Source organism: Coturnix japonica, chromosome 7 (assembly GCF_001577835.2).
Source record: "Coturnix japonica isolate 7356 chromosome 7, Coturnix japonica 2.1, whole genome shotgun sequence".
In the NCBI taxonomy this organism is placed as follows: domain Eukaryota; kingdom Metazoa; phylum Chordata; class Aves; order Galliformes; family Phasianidae; genus Coturnix; species Coturnix japonica.
Genome location: NC_029522.1, coordinates 30,153,126 through 30,174,216, shown reverse-complemented (window position 1 = coordinate 30,174,216; position 21,091 = coordinate 30,153,126). Strand labels below are relative to the sequence as shown.

At 44.7% G+C, this 21,091-nt stretch overlaps 2 long non-coding RNA genes across 5 annotated transcripts in view; both read right to left on the bottom strand.

Moving 5' to 3' along the window:
* Positions 1-879: 879 nt before the first annotated feature.
* LOC107317043 lies at positions 880-3,996 on the bottom strand. Of its 4 annotated transcripts, none has more exons than XR_004308065.1 (3): positions 2,963-3,996; positions 1,870-2,026; positions 880-981 (listed from the first exon to the last, which is right to left on the bottom strand). It is a non-coding gene; the product is annotated as an uncharacterized LOC107317043 (long non-coding RNA). The 4 variants fall into 4 exon arrangements; XR_004308063.1 differs by having other exon boundaries at positions 1,870-3,029; positions 3,548-3,996; XR_004308064.1 differs by having other exon boundaries at positions 1,870-3,632; positions 3,748-3,996.
* A 9,179-nt stretch (positions 3,997-13,175) lies between these two features.
* LOC116653699 overlaps positions 13,176-21,091 on the bottom strand; it is a 76,522-nt gene continuing 68,606 nt past the window's right edge. Inside the window, exons 4-5 of the long non-coding RNA XR_004308076.1 lie at positions 13,939-14,192; positions 13,176-13,288 (exon numbers count right to left, since the gene is read on the bottom strand). This is a non-coding gene — a long non-coding RNA (uncharacterized LOC116653699). The remainder of the gene's footprint in view (positions 13,289-13,938; positions 14,193-21,091) is intronic.

The window sequence follows — 21,091 nt, the reverse complement described above, 5'->3', positions numbered from 1 at the left end:
CATCATGTTCCATTGCATCTCACCGTCTCCCAGTGTGTCCCACTGCATCCTATTGCGTCCCATTGCATCCTATTACATCCCATTGCATCCCATTGCATCCCATTGCATCCCATTACATCCCATTGCATCCCATTGCATCCCATTGTGTCCCATTGTGTCCCATTGGTTCCCATTGTGTCCCACCACACCCAGCTCCTGCCTGGCCCCAAGCTCCCCCACCCCCTCCATCCCCGCCGTGCCCCAGCAATGCCCAGCCTGGTTGCCTAATTGTTACCGACAGGTAAATCAGAGGTAAAAAAGAGCTAATTAATTTTCCATCCCGGTTTTATTTTACTGTTACTGTTTTGAGAAAATATAACTAAACCCCATTAGTGTTAAGGTAAGACCATGAAACAACATAATATAATGCAAGAAAGACATTTAATAGCGTAGAGGAATGTTAAATTACTAATTAACTCCAAGTTACTGTATAAAAAAGCATAGTAATTTACAGGATTATTGCAATATGCAGCTTAGATTGCCACAAGGGTCAGCTAGGGAGCATTTCGTTCTATTTCTTTCAGTGTGGTGGTTATTGTAAAATTCTTCTCACATTAAAATGTACTGTCCTTACCCACAGTTCATTGCTGCTAATTAGCGGCGGTTGAGATTTCCCTAGCAGTCATTTTTTTCTCTGTTAAGCTGCCAAATGTTACCAACTGCTCGTGATGCTCCGCGCTGTCCGGCTGCCCGCCCCGCTCCATGGCGCTGCTCCGTGTCGGGTTCAGCACCTGTGCCAGGGAAGCACTAATCTGATTATTTGTAGTGCTTTTGTTGCACAGAGGCGGCCGAGCCGAGCAGTTCGCACTCTCAGCACAACTCACAAACGGGCTTTTTTTCCCCTCCTTGTTCCTCGGCGCACCGTGTGCTGCTCGAGCACTCAAAGCTGGAATCTCTCCAATATATATTTTTTATGTCTTCAAAAGCAAGTATTTCCTCATTCTATTTAAGCAAGAAAAGGCATCTTTTAGGTTTTTTTTCTTTTTTACCTAAATATATAAGAAGAATGCCACCGCTTTGATTAATAATTGATTAAATAAACCATCCGGACATCAAAGGCAGGAAGAGGAGCTGTTCCACAGAAAGGCTACACTATCAAATAGCACTTTGTTGTCTTAAACACCACTCAGATCTGCAGCATTACCTCGCACATTCATGTCTGAGGTCATAAACGGAGCTGTTTTCCAAAGGGTTTCTATTATCGTTATTTTAAGGAGAAAAAGAACTCAGCTCTTCTTTTATTTTGGTGTGGGGTGTTGCTTCCCCTCCTCTCCCCTCAAATTTAATACTAACAGTTTGGAAACACAGAGATTTGGATGAAAATCATCCAGTCCCATCCCTTCCTCTCTCTTTTGTTGGCTTTATAACTAATTTATGTTTAACCTTCTTGAGAACACACTTCCAAAAAAAAAAAATTCAAAGCAACTTTTCTGGTGCCCAATCCTGGGGCAAAAGGTCTCCTGAGCCCTGAGATGGTTTGGAATTGATAGAGGTGACACGATCTTTCCCACCTCCTCTTCAGAGTAGTAAGAGCAATCAGGAAACAACTGCTAATTGCTTCATCAAAATTAAGCTTCTCTATCTTCGTACCAATTATTTCAGTGCTGCTCTCTGGCATTCCATGTGCCTGCTATCCATGCTCAGAACAAATCAGGCCTCTCCACTGCAGCATGTTTCCTGGAGTTGCTCGATAAAAGAGGGTTTCAGCTCTTAGCCCTTCTACCCGCTGGCACCCTTCTCTTTGCCTCACCAAAGCTGGCTGAAACACCGAGCACCTGAATGTACTTGCACTGCATTTACACATTAGAAAGGTTTGTAAAATATACGTACGACAAGAGTGAAGAATTCCTTCCGCTGACACGGATAAATCCATTCAGTCAGTGATCAAACCAGTAGCCCAGGGGCAACAAAGAACAAGTGTCAGCCACGTTCACTCTGAAGTTCCACATAAGCACCCCCTGGGAACTCCAATCGTGATGCTTTGTATCTATATTTATATAAGAGGTAGAAAAAATAGCATATGTACATATATTGTTTAAATCTATGTGCATCTACATATGCTCATACACGTATTTATGAAGGCATTATGAAGAGCAGAGAGACTGAGGACCTTAACTGGGTGATGGCCAGAATATTTTCAAATGAAGGGCATCACTCTGCTAAAGATACCTTTTTTCCTCTGTGATGTGTGAGAATCTGTACCTAATGCCTACAGTATATATATGTGGACCTATTTATATGTTGTTTCTTTGTGCTGTAGTTTAGACTACATTCCTTGAATCCTTATTCTTTTTGGTAGCGAAATGCTAAATATCTTAAGACAAATACATTTCTGTAAATGATGAAGAGAGCAAGAGATGAAAGACCAGAGCTGATACAGCTGTGTGTTATTTCCAACATTTCTGTTAATGCTCTCCCTCTGTACACTGGTAACCAGAGTTACTGGTCTTCATGCAAAGACCTTATTCTTTCACTGGTACCTTGGGAAAAAACAACACAAAAAACAGGAAGCAAGACAGGTGACAGGGGTACAACGTGAAGATATTCGGGTGCATGTTGAATATAAGCATTATATTTGTGTGTCAGTGGAGGGGACTGAATACACGTGTGCCAAGAAATCGACCACTCTGCGAGAGCCCAACAATTCCTGGATGCGGCTGATAATCTTTGATTATTTTTCCAAAAATGAGATTTTTCATCCCATCCAGCTAGCAGATCGAGCCAATCACAAGCCCATTTCCATACCAGCAAGGTTTCATATTACTTTGAATTATTAAATCCTGCCCATGGTTACCGATACTGTATGTGCTCTTGGAGAGAAAAGCACACACACACACTCATGCACAAACTTTGCATGAAGATTGAAAAGCGAGGCAGAAGAATAAACAGAGAAGTGGGGAAAAATAAAATATTTAGTACCTACTTTTCATTTATAGGTGGTACAATAGGTCGCAGTTCTTCACTTTTTCCACACCTAAAATTAAAGTTCCCTGAAATGACACAGACAGGGGGGTTCCAGGGATCTTGCAAGCCTGTGTTTACTTGGTTGGTTTCTTGAATTAATTTTTTTGAATGGATCTGAAGATTGCCCCAAAGACCTCTATAGGTGCTATCACCAGGGCAGCATGATCCAAAAACAACCCAAGGGCTGCTCAATGGGCTCTGCCCCAGCTATGTGCTGCTGGGGCAGTGCCAGGAGATCCAGGGCCCCAGTGGATGGGCATGGACGTCAGCCCCTGTTGGCAGTCACTGCTCCTCTCGGTGCAGATAACTCCAACAATAATCAGAGTGGAGCTGCACGCTGCTCCTGGTCAATTAGATCTAGCGATTGGAGCCCGGGTGCTCTGTAAACAAGCTCAGAAAATGTCCAGGACCAGAATACTTATCTGCTTCTACACACTCAAAATGATTTTCCACTTCCCATATGGAAAAATGATAATGCAGAAAGCAAATGATAGTGAGTTTGCAGTGACTCCCTGTGAGCAGCATTGTTATTCATAGCACTCACCGGCTGGGATGGCAGAGCTGCACACCAAGAGCCCTCCCCAAAGGCAGCACTGAATGCAGGAACCTTCCCAAGAGTGTGGTAGGAGCTGCTGAGGACATCAACTCATTAACACAGGCCCCATTAGCCAGCATCACACATGAGACAAAACCAACTGGAGAAACAGAAAAGGGTTCATCTTGCAGAGCAAGGATGGGACTCACTGCATGCTTCCACCTGCTACACTGGTCTCTTCTCTGCTTTCTTGGGAAAACTCAGAGCTTCAGCATAAACTCTTACCAATGGCTGAAATGCACAGCAACTGTACAGAACACAAAAACGAGGATATGTGGTTAAAAATGAGTTGAGTGGAGGACGGCACAATCGGTCACTGGAACAGGTTGCCCAAGGAGGCTGTGGATGCCCCATCCCTGCAGGCATTCAAGGCCAGGCTGGATGTGGCTCTGAGCAGCCTGGGCTACTGGTTGGTGACCCTGCACACAGCAGGGGGTTGGAGCTGGATGAGCACTGTGGGCCTTTGCAACCCAGGCCATTTCTATGATTCTGTGATCCATCCAGTTTTCCAAAGCCATGGTGATGTGGCACTGAGGGGCACGGTGGGCTGGGGCTGGGCTTGGGGATCCTAGAGGGCTCTTCCAGTCTTCACGGTTCCCTGTTTCTATGATTCCCCCCACATTAACCCATAGCAGGGTGGGATATTTCCACATCCTGGGTTTGTGACAGAAGCTCCTGCTGCATGGGAAGGGAGTAGGGAAGTTCCGTGGACTCTCCTGGGGTCTGATTTAGAACAAGGCAGCAAAGGGAAACATGTATTTCACACTTCCTACTGAAGTACTGCATTCAGACTGTACTGAGGACTTCAAAACACTGATTTCTGTATTTCTCTCAATAGTTTGACTTAGGTCATCTATGGCGCAATTGCTCTGAACTGAATTTGTATGTAAGCTATCAATGGGAGCAAATGGGAGCAGGCAGCCCTTGGGGAACAGGCTGCATCATTAAGGGAGCCCACTGGGTGCTATGGTAGAACTGCAGGGTTACAAACATTGTGCTAGAGGAAGAAATGCAATTAATTCCTTTTTAAACAAAGAGCCCACCCCATCTTAGGAAACTTAAAAACAGTGCATCAGAACACCCGTTTGATTTGAACATACTCAAATCGTATTCACAAGACTGTAAGTGATTTTTTGGTATCACATGACTTAACTGGGACTCCAAACTCACATGAATCACAGCCAGAGAAAGTCTGAAAGGAAACTGATCCCAAATCCCAGCTAACAGCCGGTGCTTTCGGGGAGCTGCGGGGTTTTAATTGCACTGTTGAATCAGAAAACCGAGAGTCTGCACGCTTTTACCGCTAATTAATGCACTGACTGCTCCACGCGAGCTCGACCAGGACAACACATTTTGGGGCTGCCTGTTTTTTTGTACTTCAGAAATGTTCATTACCGACTCTGTATAATTATTTGGGTGCAGTTCCCCTGCTGATATGGAGATCCTCGTTGTTGCTGCTGACTCTATGCAGAACAAAGTTAAAGCCACTGCAGCGCAGCAATCACGAATGCCGCTCAGTTCGATATCCTGGGCATTCTCAAGGCCTGTTGGCCATTTCTGTTTCCACTGCTCTTCCAGGAGGAGTCACAGAAGCTCTGAGTAATGCTTGAGAGAGTTTATGATTAGAGCTTCAGTGACCTTTTACCTTGATGCTCTGAGATGCCACACAGTGCTTCCTGCAGACTCTGATACTTGGTTGTAACCTTTACTATCCCAATTCAAATCAAACCTCTGATTAAAAATTTCTTCTCTATATAATTAATATCTTCCTCCTTTCTTTTTTTTCCTCCCTCTTTCATAAAGAATTTAAATAAAAGATTTTTGGATGCAATACCTCAAAATATGTTTGGATTTTTTTGTCATTATTATCCTCATAAATCATCATTTCTTAATGAACAGCTAGCTCATTCTCCATACTGTTGATATGCTTCAATATTCAGCATTGCTGTCAGTACAGATTTGCTGTTCTTCCCAACTTTCACTGAAGATGCTCAAATAAAATGTGTTTCAGACCTCTGCTGACTGTCATCCCCACCCTGCTCTTGCAGGCAGCCTTGGGGCACATCTCAGATGTAGCACGGTCCTTTTGCATTCGATCTCTCTTATTTTGTATCGTGTAAAATGGAAATTCTGGTATTTTTAGCAAATTGGAGGCCTTTATCAATGTATGTAGGAGATGATCATTACCTTCTTGGGTAATGTTATCAATACGTCTGAATATCTCTATCTGATGGCACTTCGGAACTAGGCTGGCATTTCTGCCGACATATGAAGAGTTTTAGTGGTTCTATATATAAGTTACCTAACTGCAGCCAAATCTTGGGCCTTCCAAAGCAATTCAGGATCTCGGAGTGATATACACGCATACCCCTGTGACAGCACACCCTCCTTTCTGGCTAAGCTTTCCCCAGGAAGCCTTGCAGGTGCTCAGCACCGCAGCCCTTCTCCCTCTCACCACCCCTCCTGCAGCTGGCAGAGCACCAGGGATGGATGGACCTAGCAAGGACCTGACTCTGTGCATCCCAGATCTAGGCATTGAGAAGACCTTATGATGCTGCTGACATCCTCTTCACGCTCTGGGATCTTTTTACTTTCTTTTTTTCTTACTGCCAAACATGTTTTTCCTTTTGTAACACATATAATGGATTTCACCAATTACATTTTAACTCTTCAGTCACCCCCAGGGAACTTGAATCAGTGTAATGTTTTGAATTCATTCTCCAAAAGAGGAGAGCAGGGAAGGAGCTGGATTTTCTACCACTTTTTTTAATCTACAATTTGAATTTCCTACAACTCTGCTTTGGAAATCATCTGTATTTTCAGTAAACCTCCAAATACAGTTTAACTGGACAAAAAAGCAAAATAACACGAGCCTTTGGGCAGGGATTCATTCTGTGTAGCACCAGGTGCTGGGGCAGGGTCTGCTCTTTTCCTCCCCATACAGACACATATTGCATTTTCTGGGTTGTTGCCCACACGGACAAATTTTGTGACTTCCTTCCGCAGAGCTGCAAAAGTAATGAGAAAAAAATAAAAAGGAGAAGAAAAAAATGGAAAGGAAAAGGGAAAAGGAAAAGCTACCGAGAGCCCACACCCCCATCATGGCTCCGTGTGCCCCAGCTGCACATCATACATGCGGAACATTGAACCGTCCTCTTAAATATTACGACATGGAGAAAATCACATTGTGCTTTAGCCTATCAACAAAGGAGCAAAGCAATTACAGAGCTAAACACAGTCGAGGAAGACCCAATAAAGAGAAATCCAAGAAAATTTGGTGAAAATTCTTAGGGGGCCTTACAATGTTTAATCATGCTTCAGGCCTAAATTAATATTCTGCTTCTAATTCAAAAGACTGAACCACAAAGGTACATCTTTTGGGTATTTTTAATAACCGTCGTACAACACTCTGTGAATTAGCAGCTGGTCTGACTGGTATTTTACCTTTTCTTTGCTTACTCAAGTAAAGCAGTTAATATTAGTATAATCATCAAACTAACATTAGCCAGACAGAAGGACAGATCTTTTTTTCTGTATTGTAATGCAGAATTAAAAGAAACAACAAAAAAACCCCCACAACAAAACCAAGATTTAGGAATTCCTTTGTGTATTAGTTGAAATAATTTTTTTTCCTAGGCAGTTTCAATAAACCAAAAGATCTTTGTTGTATTCAGCTATTTTAATAAGACAAATACTAGCTTAAAGAGCACCTAGGCACACGGAAAGTAGGAACCTGCCTCCCGCTGGGCGAGAACAAAGAGCTGAGCACACACCCCTACCCATGGCTGCTGAGTGTCATGAGCAGCGTGGATGGAAGGGAGCAGGGATGGAAGGCAGCAGGGATGGAAGGCAGAGTGGATGGAAGGCAGAGTGGATGGAAGGCAGAATAGATGGAAGCAAGCCCATCCTGCTCACTGGAAACAGAACGATGCACAACACACTTGACAAGTGCAGGTTAGTGGATTTGCTTCTGCTTTCTAAAACACATCCAAACTTCTCATTGCCATGCCTCCTCCTTCCAGCCCTTCTGTTATCAAATGTGACATCAGGTCAGATGCCTGGTTTCGTGTCTGGTTTGTGGAGTAACTGGTCTAACCCAAGTTTTAGATGGGTTTGGGTATTCATGTGCAGTTGTCAAGGAGAAAGAGGATTTCCTTTAAATAACAAGAGAGACTCAAAGGCACAAAAAAGGCACAAAACAGAAGTCTGTGCCATTGAGGAGTACACCATGGGATAGGATAGGAACCATTCTTTTGAATCTGAGACTGAGTGAATCCCTTATGGACTGTGCCTCCATTAACACCTGTGTGTACTTGTACCTCTGCAGCTCTCTATTGCTTACACCATCCTATGTTACAAAATGCTCCAACGTATTTTTTCTAGAGGAGAATTCCACAATGCTCCTGACCTCAACGTATCCCTAGCAGACATGAGGACCCACGCGAGCAGAGGAGGCAAGGGGTCTCATGGGAAACAACAGGGTGGAAAACTGCACCAGTGACCATGGCTTGCCAGCAGGCCTCTATGCGGGGATGTGCTGCTGGTAGCTTCTTTAATATCTTCATGGATTAATGCCCCAGGAAAGCACAGCTTACAATGTGTTTGCACATGGTCTTAGCCAGAGTCCCTCGCTCTGTGCTATGCTGATTCCCTCTGCACTGGGCCATCTGCTTCCAGGGAAGACAAAGAGATACCAGGAGCCCCTGCCCACCTGAACTCCAGTGAGGAAGCCCCCTGAGCACTCATCAGCCCTCACCAGAGCAAATCCTCTCTTTTTCAAGAAAAAATAAGTACACTTTTGCACTATGCTATTTCCCATGGTTGGCTCAGCACTACATCCTCTGCCTGTTATGTAGCACAGGCAAAGAATGAATGGATGGATGGGAAGAGCAATCCCAGCTGGCGATGAGCAGGGCCTTGTGTTGGTGTTGGACCAGTATCCACAGGAGGGGCTGAAGTGCAAGGGGAGATTGGTTTGACAGAGCAGAGATAGGCTTAGCTACGCAAAGGGTGATGAAAAGAGACCGACGTGGCAATGAGAAAATTCAGAAAAGATCTAAAGTGTTACACGTAACATCGCAATCAGCCCTTCTGTGCACCCATGTGTGCAGAGACATGCAGATATCTCAGCCACTGCAGGCTCACTCACCAGTGTTCCCAGTAAAATTAAGGCAGATTTAAAGGACTGTATCACTTTGTCACATTTATTTCACATCTTCTTGATAGCGTGGTCCATGCTGCAAAAGGATGGCCTGAAAAATCAAGCTTGGTTAAAACAAACTATTAAAATAATGCAAATGGGGGGGAGAAGAAGGGTGTAAATTGTAAAAATGGGAGAAAACCTTAAGGGGAGTTTAACTAAGGGAGAAAAGGCATTTTGTGTCAAGGTAGCAGCTCAGAAAGAGAGCATACAGGTGCCCTGAGCAGGGCCTGGGGTGCCCCCTGTGAGCGCTGGTGTAGCTGAGCAGTGCCGTGCACTGCACACAGGTGCTGCAGGGCAGGAGCCCCATGAGATGGACCAGTGCTCTGATCCAGCTTGGCAAATCCTGGGAGCCCGAGTAATATCTGCGGACAACGTAATTTAAGGTGTCCTTTCCATTATTCAAATGCGTATGTTGCTACAGGATGAGAAGACAGCCAATACGGCATGGAGCAGAAACAGGAGGACACTGGTGAAATGGAAGGAACGGGGCTAGCAGCTTGCCTGACTGTGAGCAGGCAGCACCTGGGGACACTGGATCCAGTACCTACTCAGCATCAGGCTGGGCAGCTGGTAGGAAGCTCCTGGTGGGAATCTCCTGGCACCTTCTGGGACACTGCACATGGGAGATGCACACATGGGGAGGCAAACTGCATGAAACAAAACCACCTCTTCTGGCCCAAAGCATCCCAAGCCAAAGATCTCACCACCTCGCTCTGTTTTGCAGCAGCTGGCTCTTCCCCACACAGCAAACAACAGCTTCCTTGTCCCACTTCATTCCGGACAAGTGAAGATAGATAGAACCTTTAGGGCTGAAAAAGACCTCTGAGATCCCCACATACAACCCCACCCACCCCACCATGCCCACTGCCCACATACCTCAGTGCCACATCCCCACGGCTCTGGGACACCCCATGGGATGGTGAACGTTCTCCTAGCACTGACACTTATTGCCCCTCTATACTTGATTGTATTAATTATAAACTACACCCTGGGTTACTTCTCTCACAATTTAGCTTCTCCACACTTACTATGATGCTCTTGGCATTGCCAACACCTCAAACGTTGTGTTGGTATAAATAGTTTGAATTATTTAAAGGGATCTCCAGTGCACACACGTACAATGTTTCTATGCTTAGTTTCCTATCTTCAAGTCTTCCTCACCATAGTTTTTTTTGTCATTATATAGGAAACAAAAAATGTATGGCAGATTAAATCCCCTGTATCTTATAGTGCATCTTCAGACTCACAAGCCTGCCTTGTGCCTGTGCATTCCCAAGATGAAGACATGATGCTGTAGATGACTACTTAGATGCACGCACACACAGTTCACAACGCACTTACACCTCGTTGCAACACACATGCTTTCATATTGCACTGGAATACATACACAAATACTTATAAGATATTAAAAAAAATAAAAGAATGATGTAGCAATAGATTACAGGGTATTCTATAACTTCCATCAGAACACAACTAGAAGGTCTACAAATAATGCTTTCAAGCACATTTTGGTCGACTTTTTACAGCAGGAAATTGAAAGATAAAATACAGAGAACCTTTGTGATATTGATAACGTGACCGTTTTCAAGGTGAACTCATCACTGTTTTTCATTAGGCCCATTAATAGTTGGTCGGTGTGCCAGGTCGCAGGGAGGTGCTGCCAATTGCCTACATGGGTTTCAGCACCTGGTGAGCTGGTTTAAGAGAATATCCTGGAATGCCTTCCTCCCCTCCGTTCCACAAATCTTGAAATAGAAAACACTTCTGCAAGTGACTTTGGAGTCAGCTCTTATTTCTCTATTGCACAGTGCTGCATACTCACCACAGTGACCGAGGAAAGCCGACCCCGCCAACTCCCGACCTAATCAAAGGACAGAACTATAAAAAAGAATCTGGTGAGAAGCAGTTTTCGCAGTAATTTCAGCCTAATTTTGCCAACATTACATTAGAGAAATGAGCTGTAAGGCACATTTTAATAGCAGAACTATAAATATCTCTGCCTTGGAGGGCGCTTTGCTTTATCTAGCAGTATCATACCTGGGGCAACTCTACTGTTTATCAAGCAAAGAGACAATGTTGTAAAGGTGTATCTTGAAACCTGTAAAGCCCACCGTTTTTCAAGCTCTCCTGCTACTTGTGTGCTAGGCAGCAACTCCTAGAATCATAGAAGCTGGGTTGCAAAGGCCCACAGTGCTCATCCAGCTTCCAACCCCCTGCTGTGTGCAGGGTCACCAAACCAAGCAGCCAGGCTGCCCAGAGCCAGCATCCAGCCTGGCCTTGAATGCCTGCAGGGATGGGGCATCCACAGCCTCCTTGGGCAACCTGTTCCAGTGTCCAGAAGTGTGAAGTGAACTCAGCAACAAGTTGTCCCAGTTACAACATGTTTACAGACATTCACAAGCTTCCTCCAATCCACCCGCCATGCACACAGCCCCCAACAATAGGAAGGGTTTTTTCTCAGCCCCTCTGGACTTGTCCCTTTCGACCCTACAGGGGCTGCAGATGGGAAACCCATGGACCTGCTGGCATTTGTCATTTGAGGCAGTATTTGTAAAATGTTTCAACCTTGCATATAATGCGTAACGCTATTAAGTAGAATATCTAAAGTACTTAAACTAATTATGCCTATTTTGTAAGATTAATTATAATTAATAATTTAACATATTTTATCATTTAAGTCAGTATCCGTTCTGATCTTTAACTTTAGAGAGCACACTGTATACGTACCACATAATTAGGGCTTATGTATCACATAATTAGGGCTAAATACTAGGAAATCAGGCTAATTAGACCAAATCAAACTGAATTATTTTAAGCTTTTTTTTTTTTATTTTAGATGTAGAATATTTAGTAATTAAAGACTGATTTTCATTTTCTTGTACTCACTCATCTCTCTTGTCTCTCGGCCGCCTGCTATAATGAAGCATTTTAAAAGTATTTCTCAGTGAAGCATAGGACTGGGGGCTCCAGCAAACAGCTGGGCGGGCTGGACTGCAGACTGCAGTGCAGACACAGGGAGTGTGCCCCTGTCCCCATGCCCTTCTTGGCCTCTTTGCCCACAGCAGCACCCTCACTGGCTGCCGGCCATGCACCCAAGAGCACCATTAGTAGCAGTGGCTGTTCTGAACACAGGTGTTGGCAATATCGCATGTAATGAGGTTTCTTCAAACAGAACACACTGCTGCCAAAAGAATAACCATGTAGAGCACAAGTGAACAATAACAGGACTGTACACAAAACACTCGGGTGCAAGAAAGGGCCGGCCCTAAAACGGTCACAGCAAATTTGTCGTTCATTTCTGATACACATTTACAGCTATAAACACTGCTACTTTTCTGTGGAGATAAAAAAGGGGATTAATTCATTTCATTAGAATTTCATTCAAACAAAAGACAATAAAACCTGGTTATGGTTTATCGTTCTTCTCAGGCAGATGATCTAGACTGAGTGCTTCTTATACTGAGCCATTGGTGAGTGCTGCATTCAGCACAAGCCCACAGGTGTGGGAGTAGCATCGCCCAGTTGTACCCTGGCACCAAACTCAATGGGTCACCTCCTAAATGATCTTGTGGCTGGCCTTCAAGCAAAGCAAACCACAGAATGGCCTGGGTTCAAAAGAACCCAAAATAACCATCTAGTTTCGACACTCGCCCCCAGCAAAGATCAGCTAAAGGCTGGAGGCAAAAAGGACATCACTTTCTAATGGTGTATTTATCAGTTCTAACCAGCTGTTAGAACAGACTCGAATAGAAAATATACTGATGGGTGGCAAATCCAGGAAAGCTGAATGCAGCTGTGGGCACAGGGCAGGTGCCCCACCCCCCACCCAGCTCCAGGTGTGCATATTCCAGGATTAACACCCAACGGTGCAAGCAGCCGGACATATTTCTTATATCAAGGTAAATGTTAAGGGAATCCATATGAGATCAAGGGGCCAGGAAATTGAAAACAATCCTACACCGAGCAGTCGGGGTCCCTCTGTCTGAGCAGTGTTCACTTCTGCTGCCTTATCCAGCGCTCAGCGGAGTCAATAAAAGGAATCCCCACGGACTTCCAAGGAGCTTAGGCAGAGTGTGGAGTTTCCTCGTGTTTTGTTCTGAAAAATCAGTGCTCTCCCTGTTTAAAGTGCTTAGGGTGAGATTCTTGCACACTCCGGCTTTGGCCCATTCCACGTTCAGTTGCTAGAAATCTAACATTAAAATGGCCTTTGGGTGTTCTTTAAAAACTCACCCTGGGACGTGCACAGGAGTGTGAAGAAAAGGGCATAGAAGGGGAAGAGGGTGTAAGGGGAAAAATTGGGCTTGTTGTCTGTGTTTGGGTGTTGGGTTCGACCCGGCGGCGTTTGTCTACGGCGGAGAAGGGCAAGGGCTCAAGGGTAGGTAGGGTGTGGCAGAACCAAAGGAGCAGGAATCGGAGCTGAGACAGACTGCATCATGACACAAAACTGAGGTAAATCACTGCTGAGGGATGCTGGGTGGTGGCATTCCCTGGGGAAGGGAGAAAGTATGAGTTTAACTCCGAGCACAGGCTCAACAGACAACGCTGGCCCCACAAGCCTCTTTGCTGGCAATCAGCACTCAACATTACTGCTACCTCCTCCATCCACTGGCACTCAGCATCATGTGCTGCCGGCTCGATCCATCAGCACTTGGCACTATAATAGAACCACCGAATGGTTGGGTTAGAAGAGACATTAAAAAACACAGAACCATGGAATGGCTGGGTTGGAAGGGACCCCAAAGCTCCCCCAATCCCCAATCCCCACCTCTGCTTCAGGCTGGCTGTCACCACCAGCTCAGGCTGCCCAAGGCACGTCCAGGAACAGGGCACCCACGGCTCTAGGCAGCAGTGCCAGGGCCTCACCTCTCTCAAATGAAACCTCTAATCTAATGTAAAACTTACATTGCCACCCTCTCCATCCACCAACATTGGGGTGGAGTTTCCAGATGGAGCCTCAACAGCCACAGCTGCCCATGTCCCCACAGACCCCAGCAGGGCTTAGCTGAGGGCACATCGAGCTATGGAGTTTCTCAAGCTGTGCTTAGCCGTTTTTTTTTTTTTTTTTTTTTTTTTTTTTTTTTTGCTGTCTTTTAGGCTATTTGTTGAAGAGATTTAACATCAGTGAACCCTTAACTACCTCCTTCATGAACAGCACTGGGTCTGTGAAGCAGAGGCTCCCAAGCAGCATCAGAGATGGCATGGAACGAGGACTGCTGCTTATGGCCCTGGTGGAAGAGCTGAAGTCAGGGAGAAAGGTTTGTTCTGACCTTGCCTCTTAGCATTTCTATTTTCCATCCACACACAGTCCAGGTTTAATTTGTCCTTGCAGAAGGGCTCCTGCTCTCCTCTGTATTCTCTGGATTGATGTGGAAGCATAGCTCTCTCTTTGGGCTGTAAAATACAAAAAATGAATGGAGCTCTGAGTACAAATAAACTATTAATAAACATTGATTTGGTGGGTTTATGCTTCTTTCTTAGCCCCGTAGCAATATCTGCAGTGTGAAATTCATGAAATTAAGCTGTTTTGATTTTTTAATAGTGGGCTTTCTAATCACTGTTTTATTTGTAATTTATTACACATTTCAAATTGGCCTGGAGAGATCCCCTGGCAGGACCAGCTGCACAGCATTAAAACAGAACACCAATTTTCACTTACTCAGATGAAAGGAAGGAGGGTGGTTTTTTTTTCCCCCTATTTTTGTGGTCACTTTTTAAACACTCTTTTGGACAGAGGTCTATGCAGAAGTGTACAGATCCAGATCAGAAAAGGGTAAACTAGTAAACCTCAAGGAGAAGAGGCAGATCTCCTTGAAACTGCAATGCATGGTGCGTGGCATTTTTGGCCATAAAGTTAATTAGGTAAATCCGTAACTGACACAGGAACACCCTCAATGCAGACACCACGATGCAAAAATGTGCGAGCTCAAGGCGACTTAACCAAGAGTCCCCCTGCAAAGGCAGCCCAAAGACACACAGCGTGCCAGCCCGCCTTTTCATTCCTAATTAAACAGAGCCCTTCCCATCAGCACAGAAGATGCGGTGACCGTCTTTGGATGCGCAGCATCTCACAGTGCTTCCCACAACGGCAGCAGTACTCCGACTCCACGAGCAGCATCGCCACAGAGAATAATTTAACGCCCATTAATAAAGGAATTTTCAGAGGAACTCGAGCTCAAATTATATCAATCTTCCACTGTTCCAAAATAAACGCATCAGGTGGCATTTAAATGCAGGTGGCTAACCATTTTATCAGTGCACATATTTAAGCTATTAGAAATTTAATTAGAAAAATTAAATTAAACACACTTAATGCAGATTCTAATTCTAGCGACACTGTCCTTATCATTATGCCATTTTTATAGCAAATTATAAAGTATGTCTAAATTGTACAGGTTTGTTTCTGACTGATAGCTGAACTCAGATAATTAAGTTGTTAACCATGTACTTCAGTGGTCAACATGGTTATATATCTTTGTCTTATCGCTTCCCCTCCTCCTTGTTTCCACAGATCTCAGGGGAAGCAGATGAATGGCACTTGACACTACCCACCTACACAGCGACTGATTAGACGCAGCCCTGTGCCACAGGTACACTCAATTATGGGCTTTTCTGAGACTCAAGCGTTTCCTGACGCTGAAAGAGCTGAAACTGTTTATTCGACGCATTTTGCAGCCGAGGAAAGCTGCGCTGAATTGGACTTAACCCCCAGCAGTGAATTTTACCACCTTGGAGCCTCCAGGCAGAGCTGTGCAAAGGGCTTTATTGCATTTGGACAGAGATGAACAAATCCCCTCTACCACATCAAGCAAACTGCAGCAGAGCAGGACAGCACGTCCTGGGGACAGGGATGGGGATGGAGACAGCACGGACATGCCTGCAGGGAGACACGAGTGCAGGCAATCTAGCAGTGGGTTGGACCAACACATATCAAGATACAGACACTACAAATGCAGGCAATCTACCTGGGGGTTGGACCAATAAATGCCAAAATATAGACACAGATGTATAAATAACGGAAAATCCGACTGCAGTTCCCCTAGCAAAGCAATCGATATTCATATAATTCAAATGCTGCTCAGCAGAAACCGAGCATCGGTTTTCTGAGATTGGAAATTACTTACAGCGTATTAGAAATGAGAAGAAATTGAGATAGTTCAAGTGGTCCAGCTGGAGGCATACACGTGTAGTTTTGGGTGTAAAACTTTCCCTTGAAACTAACAGAAATTGTGTGAGTCTTACAATATCTAGAGATCATAGAATCATAGGCCCAGCTATCCTGTTTGCCAAAACCATCACAGGAGATGAATTAAGTAACTTCTTATCCTAACCTGGTTGGGGCAGCTCCCCTCATCCCACCCAGCTGGGCCCAATGGATGGTACTTCTTCAGTGTGCAGAAGCAATGTAAACACGTGGAAGATGCACAGAGCCTTAACTAAGCATCTTGCTTTGCCTATGGCCTCTACAGTGATTATTATGAACGCAAGAGCTGGGTAATGACACCAGACAGACTTTTCTATCAGACAGCTGCAGTAATTCCTTCTTCCATTTAACGTGACTCTGCTGAGCACCACCCTCACCGAGCATCGGCACAGCGGCTTCAGAACGGCTGCAGACCTAATGGAGTTCCACTTCATTGCTCCTAAGTGATTACAAACTAAATATCCTCCGTTCAGAAGAGGAATATGTGTTTCTTCCCATTTGCACTTGAAAGAGTAACAAACGGGGTTGTATTTGCAATACGTCAGCAATAAAGGCTTTGACAATGCAACTTGGTTATAAAAGGTGCTTTGTATTTTATTTGGGGTTGGGTCTTTGGTTTGGTTGGTTTTTGGGGGGGGGGGGGGGTATTTTTAGCTCCCTTTGCAGATAATGTGGTAGAGGGGGGGGGAAAATGGTTATTAATGAATTCAGTAGGGTCTAGTGGCAGTCTTTTAAACTTCTGAACACAGGAAACATTTCAAAAGATGCTCCTGAAAGGAAAAGGAAGCTCTTCTGCCTGGCGGGGGGCAGCAGCCCTTCCCTAGAGACCTCTCCCAGAGAGCAAAAACACACACATACATATAGGCCAGGCAAGTAGGATTAAAGAAAATCCTTTCCACAATGCATTTTACTGCTTTTCCTTCTACGTGATCAGACTGATTTCAACCACTCTTTCTAAAAAATATGTAATTATTAGCATATAAATTTAACACCTAGCTCTGCTGTTGTGACTACATGTCTTTCATTATTTCCCTTACTTATTTAACGTCGGTAGTTATTTGTCTGACATTATTGTTTTCTGGGCTTTTTTATTGTATTTTTGTTATTGAATCTTATTTATTGCTCAAAATCTTATTCATTGCTTAAAATACCTTTCTTTCAGATCCCCACAGACTTTCATTTTTAGTACACTTAAAATAATTACACAGGAGATTGAAGATAAATGTCCGAATCAATTTTTGTATCCCTTGCTCTTGAGTATTTAAGCACACAAGCCTTTTTCTCAGCTTAGGGGAGAGCAGTGAGTGCAATGTAGGATGTATTGTGGTCTGCTGTGTGTGCAGGGTCCAGGCTCAGCACCACTCTCAGGTTGGATATCAGGAAGAACTTCTGTACAGAAAGGGCTGTTCAGCACTGGGATGGGCTGCCCAGGGAGGTGGTTGAGTCCCCATCCCTGATGTGTTTAACAACCCTTTGGATGTGGTGCTCAGGGCCGTGATTGAGCGGAGGGCTGTTAGTTAGGGTAGGATGGTTGGGTTGGGGTTGGACATGATGATCTTTGAGGTCTTTTCCGACCAGAGCAATTCTGTGATTTTATTCTATGATTGTTTTGGTGAAAATTTTATATCTTGCCTAATTGAGAGCTTCTAGGAACACAAACTCTCTTTGCCTACCATAGGCAATAGCCCTGCTGCTGGTGTGACACAGGCAAAAACAGGGGGAAGCTCAACTGGGAACTGCAGAGAGAACTTCTGGCAATTGCTCAAACAATGCCATACTTCTCTGCTGAGAGCACTTTAGGTAGCTGCTATGTATGTACACGTTTGCATCCAAGATAATAAAGCTGAAGTTAACGAGCCTTGAAGGAAACCATACACAGAAGGCTCCTGCCTTCAGACCAGACCCACCTAAGCACAGCTGGGGGCATCTGTCTGCACCCCCATGGCAATGAGAGGCACCAGGCAACAGCGAAGAGATGGGAGAACTAGAGGGTGAGAATGAAAATAGAAAGGAAATTTCAAAGTAACCCTGCAGAAACCTGAGAGTTATGAAAACAAAAACAGTTGTTCTGCAATTCCTAAGCTTATTTTCCTCTATTTGAATTACTATATATGCCATTTCTTACCTTCCTTTAGTGATGTCAGAGCAGATGATGCATTGTTACAGATGAGACCCAGCACAGATGCACTGGTGCAAACACCCCTTCCAACATAGCAGTCATTCTGACCCCCCAGTTAAAATGCCCTGTTCTGATGAACACAACCTAAAGTGAACAGCATGTGTTTCCAGCATCACGTCCCACACGCTCCAGACCAAAAGAAGCATTCCATCATGCCAAGCCTGCTGTGTGACCTGGGAGATGGCTAGGCTCAGCTTTAGAGGCTGCCTTCTGAAAATTAAGCTATTTGCTGCTACAGAAAGCCCCACATAGAGCCCACAACCACCACTAAGACACCACTACTTGAAAGCTTCCTTAAGACAACAATGGGAGGTTTCTCCTTCCATCACCTAAAACACAAGGATTTCCAAATTTCTTTTTACCACACATTGTCCAGTTTTGCTAAAAGTTTTCTAAACTCCCCCATTTTCAAACACGAAGCATTTCATTTTCATACCAGCAAGAAGATTAATTTGGGCAGCACGGGGAGGTGAGGTGATGGCACTACCTGGCAACACGCTCTTCTCAACAGTCACAGTTTACACTGCACTTACTGCCATTGCACAGCCCTGGTGCTTATCAGCGAGCATTGTCCTGAGGAGAAACCTGCTCGGTGATGTAACAGGCCGGACAACAGACAAATGTCAATATTTGCCTTTCACTCCCCAAGAAGCACGTCTTTTCTTATCCAACTGCACAACAAGTTGCTAAAGTTTCCAGGAGATGAGACAATGAGCAGGGGATTTTCTGTGAATGTGCTTTTTCCTTTTAGAAAAACAAATGCAGAGCTAAGAAATGGAGAGGAACGCCTTTTCCTTTCCTATGGTTGTTGCAGAATTATTTTGGTTTTTGATAGGCTTTATGATGCTGTACTGAAAGCAATGCCAGAAACGTTATCCTGGCACATTCTGAAGGCTAAATGAATAGAAAGGAGGATGACACGCAGCCCTGCCATTCTCATAAACCTGAGAAGAACACACAATCCTGAACAAGAGAAAGCCTCAGGAACAGAGAGAGAGAGAAACCCTGAGCTGCACACTAACGGTTAATTATATAATGCATTTACGATCACTAATAAAAAGAATCACTGCTGCACAGTCTTGTGGTCTCTGCTATATCACTACAGAGGGCAGCAACAGACAACAGAGATCTTTAGCATTCAAGGAAACGTTAAATATCCCCGGTAAACAGGGAGCTGTGTCCTGTGGCACTCTGGGAGTGCTCTCAAGGAGCCTTGCTGCTGCCCTGGGTGCCAGGGAAGCCAGGGCTGCTTCACAAGTTCAACCCGTTTTCCTCAGTCCGTATATCAAGCCCAGATAGTAAAAATTAAGCATAAATCATGAGTCATAATATAGGAGCTGGACCATATGGCAGCAAGAGAGATTTGTTTCACATTTTCTTTCCTTTTTACACTCAAACCCATTCGCTCTGGGCTTTGTGACATCTCCTGCAAGATGCACGAGCAATTGCCTTATGGCTGCATCCTCTGCAGCCCCCAGGTTGGGAAGGGCCACTGCAGACCCTCAGTGCGAAGCACTAAAGTCTGAATCAGATGAAACTTCCCCAGATGAATACATTCAAAGGACTTGCTCTGTAGTTTTGTTTCAGCAGCAAAACGTGGCTGGAGGATGGGGGGCAGCGGGAAGAGCTACTTGCAGCGGTCACATCTTCCTCAGGCTCCGGCAGCACATGCAAAGGAGGGCAGCAAAGGTCTTGTGATCAAAAGGGAGGAAAATGACTGACAACACAGAGCCAGTTCAAAGGAACCGATGGAATAATTAGTTCCAAAAAGAGTAAAAAGACTGAAGAATTCATGATGTCATAAAAAGCAGAGCTACTTAAATTGGATTAGAAAATAAAAATGACACGAACATTGTAAATATTCACAGATCACATCATTGACGTGTAATGTGCCGTTAAATGATGTCAAATTAAAGGGGAAATTACATGTGTAAGAACTAGGAAGAATAAAGGGAAGACATTTTAAAGATGCACAGTCCTTCAAGTGAAAATCCCTATCGTATATCAGGGCTGATCACTGCACGGATGAGAAAACCATGAGAGAAGAATAAAATAAAGTATGGGAAAGAAAACACAGGGTAAAAACATCTCAATTTAAACGCTGCAGGGAAAGGCTGTTAACTCCACAGCCAGCACAGCTTCTTCTCGGTCCTTTGCCAGGCTGCTCCTCACCAAGGAGATGCCCTGAGCCACGTGCTTCCATTGCTTGAATGCCATTAAAATTGAGCCTAAAGCCTTACATCAATCCCACTGCCATTAATGCAGTGTTGCAAGAGTGAACGGGGACGGGAAGATGGCGCTTCCCAATCCACCATATTCCCTTAATGGTATGTCACAGCCCTCAGCCATGGTGAGATACCATCGTGCCTGTGGCAGATGGTGATGTTCACAGAATCACAGAGTCATTAAAGTAGGAAAAGACCACTCAGATCCACGAGTCCAACCCCAACCCATTCCACCATGCACACTGACCATGCCTCTCAGTGCCACATCTACCCTTGTGGTAACTAATTTACTGCACCTTTTCAAACAGCCTCTAAAAGATACTCTGAACTTTTCTCCCTTCCCTCCATGTGCCATCTGAATCCCATGCTCCGCAGATGGCATTTAAAACTCTTGAAAATATCCACATCATAAAGGGTAGAAGATGCTCTGCACACATACATATGCACGTATCTTTTTTCCTCCTCTCATGGTCCTTCCCTGTCTCTGCAAGGCCCTGCAAATGCACAGCACACAAGCAGGAACTCGAGATTATCGGTGCTATCTGGTTCCTCTGCCTGCTGATAAGGCATCCTGGTGTGCACACTGCGATAACAAGCCCGCCCCACTCCCCACAGCACTGCCCAGTGCCCCATCCCTCCTGCCCCAGGCTGTCCTTGCAGCAGACCATTGCTGGGTGTATTTCAG